Source organism: Palaemon carinicauda, chromosome 7, assembly GCF_036898095.1.
Source record: "Palaemon carinicauda isolate YSFRI2023 chromosome 7, ASM3689809v2, whole genome shotgun sequence".
Lineage (NCBI taxonomy): Eukaryota > Metazoa > Arthropoda > Malacostraca > Decapoda > Palaemonidae > Palaemon > Palaemon carinicauda.
In genome coordinates, this window is record NC_090731.1 from 101,389,232 (window position 1) to 101,409,231 (window position 20,000).

General features: G+C 40.6%; 1 pseudogene; it reads left to right on the forward strand.

Annotated features, from left to right (window-relative positions):
• The first annotated feature begins 15,773 nt into the window (after positions 1–15,773).
• Positions 15,774–20,000, forward strand: part of LOC137644455 (piggyBac transposable element-derived protein 3-like) — a 39,872-nt pseudogene continuing 35,645 nt past the window's right edge.

Genomic DNA, 20,000 nt, shown 5'->3' on the forward strand with positions numbered 1-20,000 from the left:
AAATATAATCATTTCGATGCTCTCCTCACCATAATTAAAATTCGGGACATTTCTAACTTTTCCTCTAGAAAATACAACTACTTTAGTTTTTGAAACATTAATTTGAAGTTTCCAAGTATCACAATATTCTTTTACTTTGTTTAAGGCGTTTTGTAATTCCTTTGGGGATTCAGCCATTACAATAGTATCATCAGCATAAAGTAAAACATAAATACGCAAAAACATTTCTATATCAATACTACTTAATTTTTCATTTATTTCCCTTGAACACATATCCATCCCATTATACCCCCTGCTAAGAAAAGACTCGAAATCATTTAGGTAGATGGCAAAAAGTAATGGGGAAAGATTCTCACCTTGTCTTACACCTTTGTTACATTCGAAAAAGTTAGAAATTTTGTGATTCTGCTTTACACATGATTTTGCATTATTATACATATTATATATGACAGCCATAACATTACCATTAATGCCATGTGAGATTACTTTTCCCCACAAGGACGACCTGTCAACCAAATCGAATGCTTTTCTGTAATCAACAAACAAACAGTATGTTCTCTTTTTTCGATGGAGATAAGAATTAACAAGTGAATGCAATACAAAAATATGATCTAGAGTACTATATCCCTCCCTGAAACCAGCCTGCTCCTCACCAAGTTGACCAGTGCTGTCAATATAATCAGTCAACCTTTTATTGACACAAGCGGTAAAAAGCTTCGCTACACAGCTCAGTAGTGTGATACCCCTATAGTTATCTGGGTCGTCAGGGGATACTTTTTTCTTAAATATGGGTTTTATTATCCCTATACACCAATAATATGGAACAACTGAGGAGATCAACACAATGTTAAAAATTTTGCATATAACATTTAGCATATATATATATATATGTATATATATATATATATATATATATATATATATATATATATATATATATATATATATATATATATATATATATATACAATCGTCATCGTCATCATCCTCATAATCATCAGCCGTAACTAGTCCACTGCAAGAACAAGGCCTTAGACACATCCTTCCAATCGTGTCTGTTTAAGATATTTCTATGCCATTTTAAATCTGTAAATTTTTGGATATATATATATATATATATATATATATGTATACATACGTATTTATATATATATATATATATATATATATATATATATATATATATATATATATATATATATATATATATATATATACAGTGAGCCCTCGCTTCTTAGCGGTTCGACCATCGCGGATACGATATTTCATTACCTGTAATTCCATTAATACTGTAATTAGTAATATCTGCTCTTACTGATTGTTCACTGCATCACATATGACATATAATTAAGTACAGAAAGAAATAAAACACAAAAAGAGAATGTGATCATACGATAATTCAGTACTGTATACAGTACGTAGTAAAATTAAATCGAACATGAAATGCAAATCAGATGCAGTCATACCATATTAGAATGGTGTAAGGCTGCTGATGGCTACTACTGTACTACAAATGTAATGGATGTGCATCTTTTCCATGAATCTTCTGTATGTATACGTACGTAGTACTGCATCCAATAATATTCTTTGTTGCAAAAATCACATCTCGAATAAGCGTACGAGAGAGAGAGAGAGAGAGAGAGAGAGAGAGAGAGAGAGAGAGAGACAGAGAGAGAGAGAGAGAGAGAGAGACATATCCTTTAACAAAACAAGCGTAAAATAGCGTACGTAAAGCTGTATTATTATTATTATTATTATTATTATTATTATTATTGTTGTTATTAAAATTATTATTATTATTATTATTATTATTATTATCATTATTATCATTATTATTATTATTATTATTATTATTATTATTATTATTATTATTATTATTATTATTACTGTATATCAGTGGTTCTCAAACTTTTTCATGAGCGACCCTATTTGAAACATTTCATTCCTTCGCGACCCAGAGTAAAGTGAAGAGAAAGAAAACATGCAATGATATATACACTTTATTTTGGAAAAAAAATAATGTGTACAGCTTTTCATTCACAAAACTAAACTAGTGGGATTTATGGCACTGCTTTTCCTTTTCACAAAACTAAACGAACAGGATTCATGACACTGCTTTTCGTTCAAAAACTATATTAATAGAATCCATGGCACTGCTTTTAATTCACAAAACTAAATTAATAGAATCTATGGCACTGCTTTTAATTCACAAAACTAAATTAATAGAATGAACATACATAACAAAAGTAATTTGTGGTTAAAGAAGAATAATTCAATTAAGCAACTGAAATACACTGAAACACTGAAAGCGTGATAATGTTCCTGTGTCCCTGCGACCCATCAAAATTGATCTCGAGACCCAACTTTGGGTCGCGACCCATAGTTTGAGAACCACTGCTGTATATGTAGGGTACCTTGTACTTTGAATTAGTAACCTACGTAGCATATAAGACGGATTGTGATTGGTTCAAGCGCTGATAGATGACGAATCAGAACCCAAGTTTTGTAATCTAGCCTGTGATTGGTGTTTTGCCCGCATCTCCAACTTCCAGCATCTTTTTGCGGTCACTTTCTCTCCCGCCGTATCGCTGTGTAGATGTTGTTAAGTTATTGTGAACTTTAATCTGTGCTGTGCGTGAATGTTTTAAGTTGAACTTTGTGTTGAACTTTCTGTTAAACCCTACTGTACAATGCCTCCCAAGCACTCTGCTTCTACTAAGGCTGGTAGTGAGCCTAAATGCCACCGAAAGATGATGACGATTGCTGAGAAGGTGACACTTCTCGATATGTTAAAAGATGGTAGAAGTTACGCGGCCGCAGCCCGCCATTTTAGAGTCAACGAATCCACCGTTCACTATATCAAGAAGGACGAGGCGAACATTAGAAAGACGGCTACCATCACCTTTAGCAGATCAGCGAAGCGAGTCGTTACCACGCGTAATAAAACGATCGTACGCATGGAAGGTGCTTTAGCAGTGTGGATTGCCGACTGTCGGAATAAGAACATAGCCATGGATATGAACACCATCCGAACCAAGGCTTTGAGCTAGTATGAGAATTTTGCGGCAAAGGAACCTCAAGACGACGATGGTGACCATGATGAAGAAGATGATGATGTAGATGAACCTCAACCAGGGACATCCACTGATTCCCAGCGTCAGAAACAACGTTTTTCCGCCAGCAAAGGATGGTTCGTGAAGTTTCAGAAACGCTTCGCCCTGAAAAGCGTTTCCCTGCATGGCGAGGCTGCTTCCGCTGACACTGCCGCTGCTGAAACTTACGTGAACGAGACGTTCAAGAATATTATCGCCGAAGGTGGATACAAGCCGGGACAAGTGTTTGATATGGATGAGACCGGCTTGTTTTGGAAGAGAATGCCGTCGGGAACTTTCCTGTTCAAAGAAGAAGCCAAAGCCTCTGGCTTTAAAGCATTCAAGGATAGCGTTACCCTCGTGATGTGTGGCAATGCTGCTGGATTTTTGCTAAAGCCGGGGCTTATTTACAAGTCGAAAAATCCTCGCGCTTTGAAAAATAAGAATAAGAATCTCCTTCCCGTGTACTGGATGCATAATCCAAAAGCATGGATTACGAAGATGCTGACCTCCAACTGGTTCCACCAGTGTTTCATCCCGCAAGTCAGTAAATATCTCTTAGAGAAGGACTTGCCATTCAAGATCCTTCTCCTTATGGATAACGCTGGTGGACACACAACTGACCTGTCGCGTGAGGGCGTTCAGGTTGAGTTCCTGCCACCCAACACCACGTCATTAATTCAACCGATGGACCATGGGGTTATCAGGGCGTTCAAGGACCGCTACACGAAGAATACCTTGGCGGACCTCGTTGCGTGTGTGGATGCTGCCCAAGAAGATGAAGATGAAGATTTTAATTTGAAGGCGTACTGGCGGCAGTACACCATAGCCACGTGCCTGCAGAACATTCAGAAGGCACTGCAGGAAATGAAACCTGCAACCGTTAATGCGAGCTGGAAGAAGTTGTGGCCCCAGATTGTTTACGACGACGAGGGATTTACTCCGTCTGAAATCCAACACTCTGCAATACGCAAATCTGTGCAGTTGGCTGCGATAATTGGAGGTGACGGGTTTGGCGACATGACAACTGAAGACGTCGAAGAGTTGTTGGACTGCCATTCCCAGCCGCTAACTGACGCAGACCTAGAAGACCTGACGAAATCGGCCAGTGAAGAAGAGAGCGAAACACAGGAAGAGACCCAAGAAAATGTCGAAGAAACGGGCTTAACATTAGAACGGCTTGCCAAGGTCTGCAACCACATAAAGGAGGTGAAAGAAATGTTGCAAGAGTGGGACGAGGATATGGTTCGTTCTATGCAATTCTGCAACAAAATCGATGAAGACATGACTCCCTACAGGATGCTCTTAGAGCGAAAAAAGAAGCAGCAGCAGCAACTTCCGATCACAATGTTCTTCCAGCCTCGCAAAAAAGAGCCAGTTCCTCCTGCTAGTACGCCTTCGGAAGAAATTGAAGAAGTTTCCCAGGAAGAAGTTGAAGAGGTGTCCCAGGAAAAGACACCTCCGTCTGAAGAGACGTAAAATACTATCATTGGCTGCACAGTAGAAGACATCATCAGCTTCATCATCATCATTTCTACTGTGCAGCAAATTCATCGCCATCATCATTCAAGTTTTTCTTCAACTTCTTTCGTGGTGAGTACAGTAACAATCTTTATTTTTTACTTCAATATTCTAACATTTTAATATTTGTGCCTGTTTTAGTTTAGTATGCATTAAGTTAAAGGGAAGGTTTTAAAAGTCTGAAGAGTATACATGTTGTAACCTATCATATTTTTTTTGTTTAAAATTTACATTTACGTACGTAAAACAATCTCTCTCTCTCTCTCTCTCTCTCTCTCTCTCTCTCTCTCTCTCTCTCTCTCTCTCTCTCTCTCGTAAATTGTTTTCCTGCTTTGCTACGTACAGTATGTACTGTATGATTTTATATAGATACGGTAAATAATATTTGTAATAACATATTTTCTAAAAGCTTTTACTGTAATATCATTATATATCACTTTCATCATGCGCGTTAAATGCCTTCTTTGTTTACTGAGCGTACTTTATGACGCCGTCGTTTCAGGCGGCGTCATAAAGAAAAACATTTCCTTTGGAAGTCCTAAGAAAAATTAAGTAAAACATTGGTAATAACAAAATCAACATACTGTATAATCAATATAATCAATGCAAAAACTAACCTATACACAGATGTGTACACTAAATGCGTTGGTTTCTTCATTATGATCAGAGATAAACGTAAACAAAACATTGGTTGCCATTTTTTATCGTGCTTTTTGGAGTGTTTAGGAAATGCATGATAAAAAATTGCCTTTAATATTTGTGCCTGTTTTAGTTTAGGGTACTGTAGTACATGCATTAAGTGTTCTGTACATTAAGGTTAGTTTGTTAACAGTACTACGTACAAGGGAAGGTTTTAAAAGTCTGAATAGGCTATACATGTTAAATAAATAGGTAAATATGGTGTTACTACTTCGCGGATTTTCACCTATCGCGGTCGGGTCTGGAACCTATCTACCGCGATAAACGAGGGCTCACTAGGGTATATTTGACTACAGTGATGTTCACACAGAATTTTACCTTAAGGTATCCAGAATTCTAACTCCTGGAGCAAATATCCCTAAATAAATCTAACAGGGATATCGCATAATATCAGAGGACGTATTCTTGACACGCCACATAGCTATATTCACCCCGAACAGTATTAACACTTCGAGGGGTTACAGTGACAAGAATCTAAAAAAGAGAATGAAAAGAGAGCCGTTCCCAAGGAATCTCTCCTATTCCGTTTCCAGTGTGTATCTGACGAAGACGGCAGCGCCATCTTTATTCCTTTTCGTGTAGCTCTACTACTCGGTGTTTTCCCTTGTGATTTCTCGTTATTTTGGATATTATTCAACATTATGATGCTTTCTTCGGCCTCTTCTGCTTCTGGAAAGTTGAGTATTATTTTTACTTTGTATAAATGTAAGCTCTTGTCGTTTTGAATTAAATTAAAAGTGATATTAATGTAAACAAGAGCTGTTGCCTACCGGAGGCATCCTGGATGCTGTCGCTCGCTATGCATGGGTCATTTAGTTATCCAGAGCGACGTTCCCGGTTATTATGCTTTAATAAATCTAGCTATTTAGCTCCTCTAGGAATTCTCATATGATGCCGTTAGTTTTCAGTTTGGCGATTTAGGTAACCGATCTTGCCCTTCATGAGGCTTAGTAGCCTAGGCGTCTGGCCCTAGTACTTTCATGCTTGATATAAGTTTTCCAACTGTTATGTTATTGAAGCTATAGGCAAATATTTTATACATGTAAGATATTGTTGAATTTTCTTCTCCAAGATTGTATACGTGAGAGTTTCTGCGATTTAGGTAATCGATTCTCACCGCACCTAGGCTAGTAGCCTATGGGGCTTTAGTATACTTTCGCACACATCCCGACTGTTCTATTCTCCTCCGGAGACTAAGTTCAATCCCTTTCTCCCTCTGAGTAAGCCTTAGGCTTAGTCCTAGTGGTTTTATCTGAATAATATTCAGGTATAACTATACTAGGATATGTCTGTCCTGACCCGCTAACCAGAGTGACTGGTTTTTGGGTTTGGGGCTGAACATCAGAGTTCTAGTCTATGGTCTGCGTCTTCCTAGCATAGAGAATGAGTTTCCTTTGCTAGGTTAGGTGCAGACACAGGAGGCTTTGCCTCCCTAGCCCACATCTGAAGGATTCTGTAAGAGAGGATTCCTTCTACTAGTGGGCTAGCAGACTGTCCTGTGTTGTTTTTCTTGGGCTGGAGAATAAGTTTTCTCCGTTGCCTGACGAAATAACTACACCTAACTTTGTTCTGGTATGGAGGAGGATAGCAAGTATTCCCAGCCTTCCTCCCTAATAGACAAACTCTAGGTTAGGATGAGCTTTCCTAAATGCTGGGCATGTCTCATACAAGAACGAAGTTTACAGGACCCTTATTCCGTTCCCCCTCTCTTTCTTAGTGATCACATCTCTTGGCCAGTCCTACTTCTGTACCTAGTGTAGGTTAGGATGGGGGACCGGCTCAGCTCTCTGCCGGCCGGCACATTATTGCCGGGCGGCAGAGACCCTTTTTCTTCTGCAGAGTGAACCCCAGACCTCCCTTGATCTCCCTTCCATGTCTGCTGGTAGAGCACGGTAGGCTATGGATATATAGGAAGCCTGAATGGTACATTCTCCCCTTCCATATGTTCACTCTTTCTGGATGAAGGTTGTATGGCAATGCCGCCTTATAACCTTACATCAATAATGTTTCTCTTTGCTAGTGTTTTGTACCCCTGGCCCGGCTGCCGGCTTAGCGGCCGGCAGCCGGGTAGGTGGAGGTTCTCTGTTTCGTAGTCACTGCCGGCCGGCATGGGTATCGCTACCTTTTCCGGCCGGCAGTAGAAACACATCCCGAGATCTGCCGGCCACTACGATTAGCGGTCGGCAGCCGGGTGCTAGTGTTTTCAGTTGCGCCGGCACACTTATGCGAGCCAGTGTTCTGCCGCCCATTAGTTAAAGGTAGCATACCTTTGAACTATACAAGGGTTAATGCCGGCCGGCATGACAGCATGCGATGTACAGTAGTTTCTATATTTGTGGTGTAGTATGCACTGCATTGATAAAACTACAGTATAGAGTTTGTTGTAACACTAAAGTTCTTCCAACATACTTAATGTTATTTGGTACCGACTTTTGTTGAGACTGTACAGTATATAAAAAGTGAGTTCTTTCTGTATTCATTCTATCCCGTATATTGAAACTATTTCAAGGTGTGAGTTACACCTTAACTTTCTGCTTAGGAAAATTTATAAGGTATTCTAGAATAGAATTAACCTTAGTCTTAATATATTGGGAGGTTACAGCAATTGGTTGGGCAGGGAATACAAGTATGTGTCTTTCCTTCTTTCCTTTCTAGCTTTACTGTATAAGCTACATGTATTAATAATAAGTGAAAAGCATTCACTTGATACTCATGGATTCTCTTCTCTTTACAGGAGGACCATCCAAAGTGTGGGAGTATTTTCTGCAATGTCCGCAGTAAGAACTTCTGTGGACATGAGTTATGCAGGAGGCACGCAGCATGCGCAGTCCCCAAAGGTGATCTCCGGTATTGGGACCCTCAGGTATATACTATATGTTCTAACCTGATTACCAAGGCATTTGACACCACTAACTCGGCGGAGTCAAGGGATGCTGCTAGGGAAAAGTTACGAACCTGGGTCAGGGGTTTTCAGAAAAACACTTCAGGCCCCTACCTTCCAAATGAGAAGATGGGGGCCTACCTTTTCCCTAAGGCATCGGCTGATGCAGTCATTCCTCAGCCTCAGGAGGAGATACCAACTGTCCAGAATCCGGTAGATTCTGAAGTCTCGGCCGCCCTTCAAGACATCCAATTGGACGATAGGATGTCAGAAGTGTCGGATTATACAGAGAAGGACCTTCTGGGAGAAGGTCAGAAGGAGGAGCTGACCCAGGCTCCAGAAATAGAAGAGGAAGATATCGACGAGGTGTCGGTTACATCGGTTCCGGCCCCGGAATCTGTTCCCTCTACATCGTCCGCTATCCCAGGTGATCTAGGAAGGACTCTTTCTTCTATTGTTGAGATGATTCAACAAATACAAAAGAAGAATGATGAAAAGGAAGCTGCGATGAAACTGGAGATACGTAGACTCGCAGCATCATGTGGGCCCCAGAAGCGACTCAACGTGAAGGATCTTCCTTTGTGCTCGGATATCAATCCTTGGAGGTAGGCCAAACACATGCCAATGACAACCGGGAAGATTATGATATCGGAGAAGTTGGGCTCAATTCCCCTGGAAGATGTGGAATTTTGGCCCAACAAAGACTCTTACCCGGACTGCTATGTCCGTCTTAGGAAGGAGCCAGCCCCAAAGGAGGAGACAGAGCCAAAGGAGGTCATAGTCCTTAACCATAGTAATGCGCAGGCATTACTAGCAAGCTCGATGAAAGAGAGGGGCTTCACGAACTTAAAGGTGCCAGCCTTAAGTAAGAAGCTTCCCTCCTTTGTGGCGTCTCCAACCAGAGCCTTTCCCTTCATGGAAAAGGGATATAAGGCAGCCTTGAAGGCGGCGGAGAAGGGAAACCATGCCCCTCCTTGGAGGAATGCAAGCCATTATCCCTGACCTTACCCTTGGACCAAAAAGACTGGAAGGACATTCACCTTACCTTCTCAGTCGGGAAGCTGGAAGCTGATATTGCCTAACATCAGTTTGGTGACGAACTTCCAAAGCTGTCGGAGTCTCTCTTGCGCAGAGAGCAAGAGACAAAAAAAAGACTTTCTGCATCGATGTGTTTGCAAATGACATTGGAAACAATGGCAAGTGACCCCAAGAACCAGGACATGTTCATGGTAGTGGCCATAACCCATCTGGCCACAGTTACGAAGGATCTCTATAGCTTTATTAAAGCCAGTAGAGCCTGTAGAGAGTTCGTGTGGTGAGGCACGAACCGAGGAAGCTGATCTCCTCTTGCATCTGGGGTAAGGACCTCTTTCCCAACGAAGTGGTTAAAGAGGTAGTAGACAATGCCGCCATGGAGAATAGGAACCTTCTCAAAAAGTGGGGCTTAAATTTTAAGAAAATGTCTTCTCCGGATGAGAGTCCCCAACCCAAGAAGAAGACAAAAAGGCCTAGGCTATCCTCTCGGCCGGCTAAGCCATACCGATAGCAACAACAGCAACTCCCTACGACCGCGGTGCCTCAGATAGTGGCACAACCTCCAACCACATACCAGTTGGTACCTCAACAAGTGGTGACACAGTCGCCGGTTTTTAACCCAGCTTTTGAAAGGCAGATATCTTCCTTTCGCTCAAATGCTAGAAGAACAGCCAGAGGTTCTTGTAGATGCCCTTCAAGGGGAAGGGGATTCAGGGGAGGACGCAGTCAAGAAGGCAAGGCCTCAGGTCCACAACAGCAGAAGTGAGATGCTTCCAGTATGAGCGAGACTACATCTATTTAGGGATCGTTGGATCTTCGATCCCTGGGCCCACAGCCTAATAAAGAATGGACTAGGTTGGAGCTGGAGTAGTCCTCCACCTCAATTTCCTCAGTTCTTCCAACACTCTATCCCCGTTCTGGAAGAATATGTCCGAGAACTCATAGAGACAAAAGTAATCCGAAAAGTTAAGTCCATCAAGTTCCAAGGAAGGCTGTTTTGCGTTCCAGAGAAGGACTCAGAAAAACTCAGAGTCATTCTGGACTTGTCACCACTCAACAAGTTCATATTGAACTACAAGTTCAGGATACTCACACTTTAACACATAAGGACCCTACTGCCCAAAAGGGCATATACCGTCTCTATAGACTTGTCTGACGCTTATTGGCACATTCCAATTAATCGTCACCTCTCCTCCTACCTAGGCTTCAAATTACAAAGAAGACATTACACCTTCAGAGCCATGGCATTCAGGCTAAACATAGCCCCAAGGATTTTCACGAAGCTTGCGAACGCAACCGTCCATCAATTACGGCTGAAGGGGATCCAAGTAGTGGCCTACTTGGACGACTGGCTGGTGTGGGAATCATACAGGACAGAATGCATGCAAGCCTCTAAGATAGTGATCCAGTTCCTGGAACATCTGGGATTCAAGATCAACATCAAAAAGTCTCGACTATCTCCAGCTCAAAAATTTCAGTGGTTGGGAATCCACTGGAATTTGAAGTCACATCGACTTTCCATTCCTGGGAAGAAGAGGAAAAAAATAGCAGGATCTGTCAAGAGACTATTGATATCCAAACGGATATCAAGACGCGAACAGGAGAGAGTGCTGGGGTCTCTACAGTTTGTTTCGATAACAGATCCAGTGCTAAGAGCACAGCTAAAGGATGCAACAGGAGTCTGAGAAAATCCGCATCAAACGCGCGAAGAGATCTAATGAGACCACTACCGACTCGACTGCGAACGTTTCTCAAGCCGTAGTCCAAAGCCAAGCAACTGAAGAAATCAATACTTCTTCAACCTCCTCCCCCGTCAGTTACTATCCACACAGATGCTTCAAAGGAAGGCTGGGGAGGCCACTCTCACCAGAAGAGAGTCCAAGGAGCTTGGTCCAATCTTTTCAAGTCATTTCACATCAACTTTCTAGAAGCCATGGCAGTACTTCTAACACTAAAGAAAGTATCTCCTCGCCACTTGACCCATATAAGATTGGTTCTAGACAGCGAGGGGATAGTGAGATGCCTGAATCGACAAGGGTCGAGGTCGCCTCAAATCAACCAATTGATGTTGGCCATATTCCACTTGGTGGAAAGGAAGAAATGGCACCTGTCAGCAGTTCACATTCAAGGGTTCCGCAACGTGACAGCAGACGCTCTATCCAGGTTTACACCAATAGAGTCAGAATGGTCCCTAGGCGCAGGATCGTTCTCCTTCATCTTGAGTCAAGTCCTGGAACAGCAGACAGACCTCTTTGCGATGAAAGACAACAAGAAAATACATCGTTATGTGTCCCCATACGAGGATCTGCTAGCGGAGGCAGCGGACGCTCTGTCCCTGGACTGGAACAGATGGTCCAGGATTTACCTGTTCCCTACGTACAACCTCGTTTTGAAGGTCCTCGACAAACTGAGATCTTTCAAAGGGAAAGCGGCAATAGTGGCCCACAAGTGGCTAAATAGCGTGTGGTTCCCTCTGGCACTGGAACTACGACTGAAGTTTGTACTGTTACTGGATCCAACCCTGTCTCAGCAAGTACAGAAGTCGACTGTTTTCTCTTCATCCCAGAAAACCCGGAACCTGCATCTCATGATTTTCTCTCCTTAACGATGAGAGAAAGATTCTGGGTATCAAAAGACAGTATAGACTTTCTGGAGGAAACCAGAAGACAATATGAGGCATCATGGAAGAAGCGGGTGTCCTTTGTCAAGGCGAAGAAACCAAAAAGATATCTCGACAGATTTCTGTTTATCATTCTTCATTCACCTTCATGAGCAGGGTTTATCAATGTGCAAGTCTGCCTTGACAAGACCAATACTATATGCCTTTCAGGTCGACCTTTCTAACGACGTTCTTAATGAATTCCGAAGGTTCGTGCTAAGCTTAGTCCTTCAGTGCCTCCAAGACCCATTTCATAGTCACTAGATAAGATTCTTCATTTTGCCTAAATAATGAACAATGAGGAGTGTGCTTAGAAGGATTTGACTCAAAAGTCATATTTCTGTTTGCACTCGCTTTGGGGGCCAGAGTTAGTGAAATAGTGGCTCTCTCTAGGGAGGAAGGCCACATCCAGTTCTTGGAAGGAGAACTGAATCTATTTCCAGACCCAACGTTTCTTACCAAGAACCAGCTACCCACCAACAGGTGGGGTCCCTAGAGAATCTGCCCTCTGAAGGAAGATGCATCTCTATGTCCAGTGGAGTGCCTAAAGGTGTATCTTCATAAAACTTCAGACTTTAAGGGAGGACAGCTGTTCAGAGGAGAAACCTCGGGTTCAAATTTATCTCTGAAACAACTAAGGCGAAACTCACCTGTGTTATTCGCAGAGCGGATCCAGACAGTACACCCGCAAGTCATGATCCAAGGAAAGTTGCCTCTTCCATAAAATTTCCTTAATTATATGGACTTTGAACATCTTCGTTCGTACACCGGCTGGTAGTCATCCAAGGTGTTCTTTATGCACTATGCGAAGCAAGTGGAGCAAATCAAGAGGTCTGTGGTAGCAGCAGGTAGAATTCTTAAACCTTCTGTTTAAATCTGCGAGGAACAGTGTAATTAATTTGGGACGATTAATTAAGAGGGTAGGTTTGTAGTCACAAACTGTTACTACACATTGAGTGATAGGCCACTAACGTGTCCTTATGAACTGTTCCATTGACTTTGGTGAACTAAAAGCATAATACGGACACTTGTGCCAAGCGCTTCTTACGCTAGTGTAAATAATCAGTAATACAAACTGTATCAATATTATTAATAATTCGATTAAACTGGCAAATCTGTTTCCTTTTAGACGAAATAATATTTTCTGTTTATTGTTTTCTTTATGCTTTAATGGATATTATCGACAATTTATAAATTTTATAAATGTTGACTGATATATATGTTTATTAAATTTTTAATAAACTAGTTCATATTCGCCCACACTCATTTTATTAGAAATGTACTGAGCATTAAGTTTAAAATATGGATAATTTTAACATGGAATGTCTTTTAAGATTGTTCCTTTCCTCAAGCAATAATCCACTCGCTTTAACCCTTCCTTAGGAAGGATTAACGTTGTACCCTAAGGGGATGGTGGTAGTGATGCAAAATTTGTTCCTATACGGATACAACTGTTATCCGATAGTTTAATAAGAGTAGACACACTGGGGGAGATGTCAGGAATTCATACTGACATTGGTGACTCTTATACAAACTTTGCTTTATAATGTATAGGGCGAGACCACTATACAAGCTTGTCATTTTGTCATCCATGGTTAATATGTACTCCTCGAGACTTTTTCCAGAGTCTAGTACGACTCTTCCCTGTAGGGGGCAGGAAGCACTAACATAGTTCATACTTAGATGAAATGATTTATGACGGTAACACCATAGGTCTCTAGGTCTAAATGGACCAGGAAAATACTTTCTTGAGGGTACGGCACTGGTTGAGAATCCACAGATACAGTAATGCTCTGGTAAACTTCCATCAGGACAACATGGCCTGAGCCCCAAAAACCGATTTTGAGCGAAGCTAAAAATTCTAGTTTTGGGTGAGGTACCTATGTCGTCCTGATGGACCCGCCCTTCCTTTTATTGTAAAAGGGGCTTATTGACCCCTCCCTATAATACAGTATCTGTAGCACCTCGTGCATCGCTACAAGGAATAAAGATGGCGCTGCCGTCTTCGTCAGATACACACTGGAAACGGAATAGGAGAGATTCCTTGGGAATGGCTCTCTTTTCATTCTCGTTTTTAGATTCTTGTCACTGTAACCCCTCGAAGCGTTAATTCTGTTCGGGGTGAAGATAGCTATGTGGCGTGTCAAGAATACGTCCCTGATATCATGCAATATTCCTGTTAGATTTATTTAGGGATATTTACTCCAGAAGTTAGAATTCTGGATACCTTAAGGTAAAATTCTCTGGGAATATCACTGTAGTCAAATATAGCCTAGGAAGCTACCCTTTAGGAACTTCCATCAGGACGACATGGCTACCTCACCCAAAAATAGATTTTTCGCGTCGCTCAAAATCCGTTTTATATATATATATATATATATATATATATATATATATAATATATTATATATATATATATATATATATATATATATATATATATATATATATCTTCCTATGCCTATTGACGCAAAAGTTAGATTTCATTTGATTGGACTCCATTAACATGAACTTTGAACTTGCTATGCTCATGAACAGACTGTATCAATTATATATTCCTGGGACCGTAATGGTTCTGTCAGCTATAGGGGTGACAAGAGCATAGACAGTGCAAGGATACTGTCTAAGATAGAGGAGCACCTTCAATATCTCGTAGTCTTGAACTTGTTCTATGGCAGTGAAGGTGGTTAGCTAGAGAGGGGACGATAAATGTGCGCTGGTTTCCTGAGTCAAAGAAACCAAGCGTATACAAGGGCCGTTTTCTATGCATGAAACAAAATGTGGCACTGGTGAGTGTAATGGCTGTGATAGACAGGTGGCGGGGCAAGGTCTTGGCAGTGTTCTGAGTGACAGCTGCAGTCCTCAATGAGTCATTTGGAAGAGTAGGATACAGCTGTAGAATGTGTGATTGGTGACACTGCTGGGAGACCATTGAGCTGTTGCAATTGCTGGTGTTGTGGTCAGTAGCACAGTATTCAGAGCAACCAGCACATTGTTGTAGATTGGCTTTGTGTTCGTTGGGAGTAGCATATTTTGGGCATACCTATGGACTGTGGTTCATATCTTGACAAAATATACACGGCTTATACGCTCTACTATTAGAGTATTCTTATGACAAGAGTAATTGTTGCAGTGGTGTGACTGTCGGAGGGTCAGTGAGGGAATGCGGTTGGTTGTAGTGTTGAGGCCTGGGCTGTTGCGGAGGTGGTGGGCCCTTCTTGCGGTCAATGTGGCTTGGTGGCTGGTTGGTGTGGTCATGATTTGGCACAGAGCTACGAGGAAAGTTAATCTCGGCTTTGGTATGATGAGTCCCGTGCCTTTCAGGTAGAGTACTGGTTCTCCTACTGGCCGAATGTGTGTTGAACTGCTGCATCCGACGACAGTAAGTGTTCATGCTCATTCTTAATTCCTTGAAGGTAGGGTATTCATTTTGATGAATATCAAGTATTCTGGACAAGTCTTCAATCGGAATTCTTTCAACAATGACCTCTCAGAGTATGTGTGCGGTTTACTTGCAGCCTGTTACGTGGTTATACTGCTCCTCCATGTTAAGTCATTGTGCGTAGTACTCTCAAAGCTCAGAGTATTGTTTCTGGGTTATGGGAGCTAGCTTAAAGCTCGTATCAACTGGCTCTCAAACGCTCAGGATCGTTGTACTCCTGCGGCAGGATTTCTACGCATCATTGGTACTGACCAGAGGTGTAGATGAAGTTGTGTATAAAAGACTTTGCCAAAGTAGGACAGGATTTCTGGAGGGCAGCGAACTTGCGGGGCTCATCGTACTTCTTGACATGTACGAGAACCTTGAACAAGGACCACCATAAGTGCCAAGATTTAATCCTGCCATCGAACATGGGAGGATTGGGATCAGGCATTGTCTCTGATGATGATGCTGGTTAGAGCCGGTGGAGTTGGCGAGCGTGTATTGACACTGCGTACGATGAGGCAGGTATGTCACGTGTAACTATCCTGTACCACTTTGGATAGTTTGATGATGTTTTCTTATTGAGGGGTCTCAATAAGCAGTTTCTTGTTGAGTGCAAGGCTCAAGTAATCCTCGAAGATGAGGAGCTCAAGTTTTATGTTTTTAGGTAGGACTTAGATCTTCTTGATCCGGGCTGGGCTAGTAATCGGCTGAGCAATGAGATCATCTGATTGTCTGATTAGTGTTATTGCCAACCAGGTTCATTTTCAGGAGCTAGGACGGTGTGAACCGTTGTTTTGTACGAGGGTGTGAACTGCTGACTGGAGGGTGAAGGCTGTGGATCCGTGAGAGATGGGCTTGGCTAGATGTGCTAATTTTTCCGTTTCCATTGTTAGTAGTTTTCTGCAGGCATAGCTCTAGCTTTGGGCCGGGAATCATGGAATACGCGATTGGGGGCACGAAATCACAAATGTATGTGTAGGGTTAATCGGTTTGAGCAGGAAAGTACAGAATATGCGATTGCGGCAGCGATAAATCACGAATGCGATGGTACTTAGAGTAAGGTTTTCAGGGTAGGGCTACAAATCACTGAGCTGCAAACCATGGATTTCGTGATTGAGGGCATAAAATCACGAATGTGATCGTAGCATTAATAAGTTTAAAAGAAAATCACAGAATAGGGGAGTGTGGGAGTGACAATCACGAATTAAGATTTTAAGGGTAGCGCAGTAAATCACTGGGCCACAAATCACAGATTACGTGATTGGGGACACAAAATCACGAATGTGATTGTAGGGTTAATGGGTGTGAGCAGCAAATGTCATAATACCCGTTTTGGAAGCGAGAATGACAAATGTGATGGTACTTTGATTAAGGTTTTAGGGATTAAGCACTAAATCAGTGAGCTGCAAATCAAGGAATACGTGGTTGGTGGCATAAAATGCCCGAATGTGATTATGGGGTTAAAAGGTTTAAACAGCAAATCATAGTATACGCGATTGGGGCTCTAAGCATCACGAATGTGATGGGACGTAGATAAAGGTTTTAAGGGTTGAGCGGCAAATCACTTGGCTGCAAATCAAAAAGTATGGGATTGAGGGCACAAAAAAACAAATGTGACTGTAGGGTTGATCAATGTGACCAATAAGTCACAGAATATGTGATTGGGTTTTCGAGAAATCACGAATGTGATGGTACATAGATTAAGGTATTAAGGGTAGTGCAGTAAATCACTGTGCCGCAAAGAACTAAATACGTGACGGGGGCACAAAATTGCGAAAGCGATTAGGCTGGTTATTTGGCTTAGGTTAGGGTTTTTGTTTAGCTCAAGTTAGAGCATGTGGCACGTGCGACAGAGCACTTTCGTTTTTTAGCAAGCAGGTTTGGTATTGAGGGTCCTCTCTATCCGAGAGGAGAATGATTATATCCCGAGAAAGTCCCAAAATAGAGCAATTGACTCAAAGGTAAGTTGTTATTCTTTTGTATTGAGGCAGGCACCTTTAAAATTACACTCCACATATCATATTTTCTTCGAGGTGCGTTGACTACGTTAAGAATTACGTTTTACGCACTCCTATGTAAGAAATAAAATTTTTATCGCCTTAACTCTAAATTATATAAACAAGATCACCAAAAATAAAGTCTTATTATTATTCGTACATAGAGTACATATAGCCATAGAGTTAGAGCAAAGATTCAAGGTTGATTTAATTCCTTAGTCTGGCACTTACGGATTTTTATGACACAGAGGCGTTATAAAGTAACAACAGGGTTTATTTTATCAAAAGTGAGGAGATCAAAGGTTTTTAATTTTAAGTTACTGCGATATCATTAATAACGTTACGTGAGATATAAATGGTTTGATTTATTTATGAATATTGCAAAGGATTATATTTTTATTTTATATAAGATTTACTAGGACATTGCAAATAGTGTAGCATAAGACAGAGTAGGTTGATTTATTTAGCGAATAGAGCAAAGTTTATGGTATTATTTGGTTTATATAATGGGACATCACAAATAATGGCATAATACTAAAATGGACTGATTTATCTAGTGGATAGAGCAATGGTTAAAGTTTTGATTTAACTCTAATAATCGTTACTGTGACATCACAAATAATAGTGTAAGGGAAACGTACTTTGATTTATTCGAACGAGTAGAGCAAATGGTTTTAATTTTATCTAGATTAATGACCAAATAAATTATGTAGTAAAAACTGCTGGTTATCATCTAAGAAATATTGCTTTTATAAAAAAGCTCCTGGATGAATCTTCTGTAAAGAAACTTGTGAAAAGCTGTGTAATTATAAGGATTGACTACTGTTACTCCATCTACTACAATCTACCAAAAATACATCATAAGAAATTACAAAACAATAAACCGAGGAGCAAGCGTGATAAAAGTGTCCCACATAGAGAAAGGATCAACTGATCTACACTTACTGCTGATTAAAGCGAAAATTTATTTTAAAATATGTACAATAACCCATCAAGTTCTCAGATCCAGTCATTCTAAATATCTAAAAGAATTGCTACATATTGTGCAGCCAACAGATCGTCCTGACACGAGAATAGTTACAGATGGTTTCAAACAATTAGAACCTAGATAAATGTCTCCTGTAGGCTCTGGAGCCTTTGAACATGTGTCCCCGAGACTATAAAATAAGGCTTTCAAGAGTAAACTTTAAACTGTCATATCCAGCGAGGTCTTCGATAGTGATGATCTAACAGTAAGAGAGCAATAAACATTGTGAAATGTTAAATGTTCCTGAATGAACATCATAAAATGATCGTGGAGGTCATGTAGAGAGTAGGGTTCGCCTGCTATAATGACCAGATAAATACATACACACACACACACACAAACACACACACTCATATATATATATATATATATATGTGTGTGTGTGTGTGTGTATATATATATATATATATATATATATCCTTCAAAATAGTATGTTCGGGAAGACATCAACTACCTATTGAGTTTCAGCTTCAAGAGAATAAAAGAACCCTCACTATCTACAGTAGACACAGTCCTTTTCCATAGCTTACACTGTATAGATTGGAATATTCATTATGTATTCTTATTTTGCATAACATACCTGACAACATTACTTTAGTACACCCTTTATCGTCAGTTAACTAAGAGTGAAAGATATTCTTTAACTATGATAAACAGATATTATAAGAAAAGGTCAAACTAAAATCTAGCTGTTGTTCTTCTTAATGTTAGGCATTGCAGCCCTTCAAAAAGAAAGCAACTGTGCTTACCCGAAACAAATGCGAATAAACACGTTAATAAAAGAAGATCACTATAGCTTCCATACAATGAACTTAGATTCTCTTGAATTTGAGTTATCTTACTCATGAGTACACAGAAGAAGATTTTTCTGTCAGTTTTCTCTTCCTCATATTTTTCGCTAATGATGAGTTAAACATAATGAGCATAATGCTTAGTAGCTCTTCGAGATATTGCTTTTAGACTGGTAACCGAGTGCATTTTTTCGTGTGAAAAGCGGCCAAAGGTTCAAATTTAATATTATCATGCTTGATCCACAAATCATGTATTTCTGTATTGCTACTATCTTAGTAGGGCCAGAATTGACATTTATTCATGCAAACTCGGACAAGGCTAAAAGTTGTTTAGAATTGTGCTCTTAAGTCTCCTGACTACTGAATGGATAATGGCAGTAACTCTGGGTTGGGCGATGCCACAGACAGCAACTCGATCTCGAGGAAAAAAATTACATTTATTCATGTGAAAAGTGGCAAGGCTGGGAATGGTCACAATTTATCCTTTGGAGTCTCATAAACACAAGATGGATAATGACAGGAATTTTGGGTGGGTCTTTGACCCCAACAGCATCCCTACCTCAAACTCAGAGTAAAACGGACATTATTAATTTAACCAGCAGTAAAGCTAGAAATGGTCTTAATCAGTCCTTTGGAATCACTTGCATACAAAATGTACAAAAACAGCCATTTTGATTGGGGCTTTGACACTGATAATGATATTGAACTTTTGGCTGAACGAACATATAATTTGGATTTTTTTTTCTCACACCAACTTGTGTCTTATTTATATTTCATTATTCAGATGCTAAACTCCTTTGTATTTTATAGAAATAAATCATAATAACTTTCGTTGTAATGCTGTAAAAATTGAAAGGTAATTCACAATTGC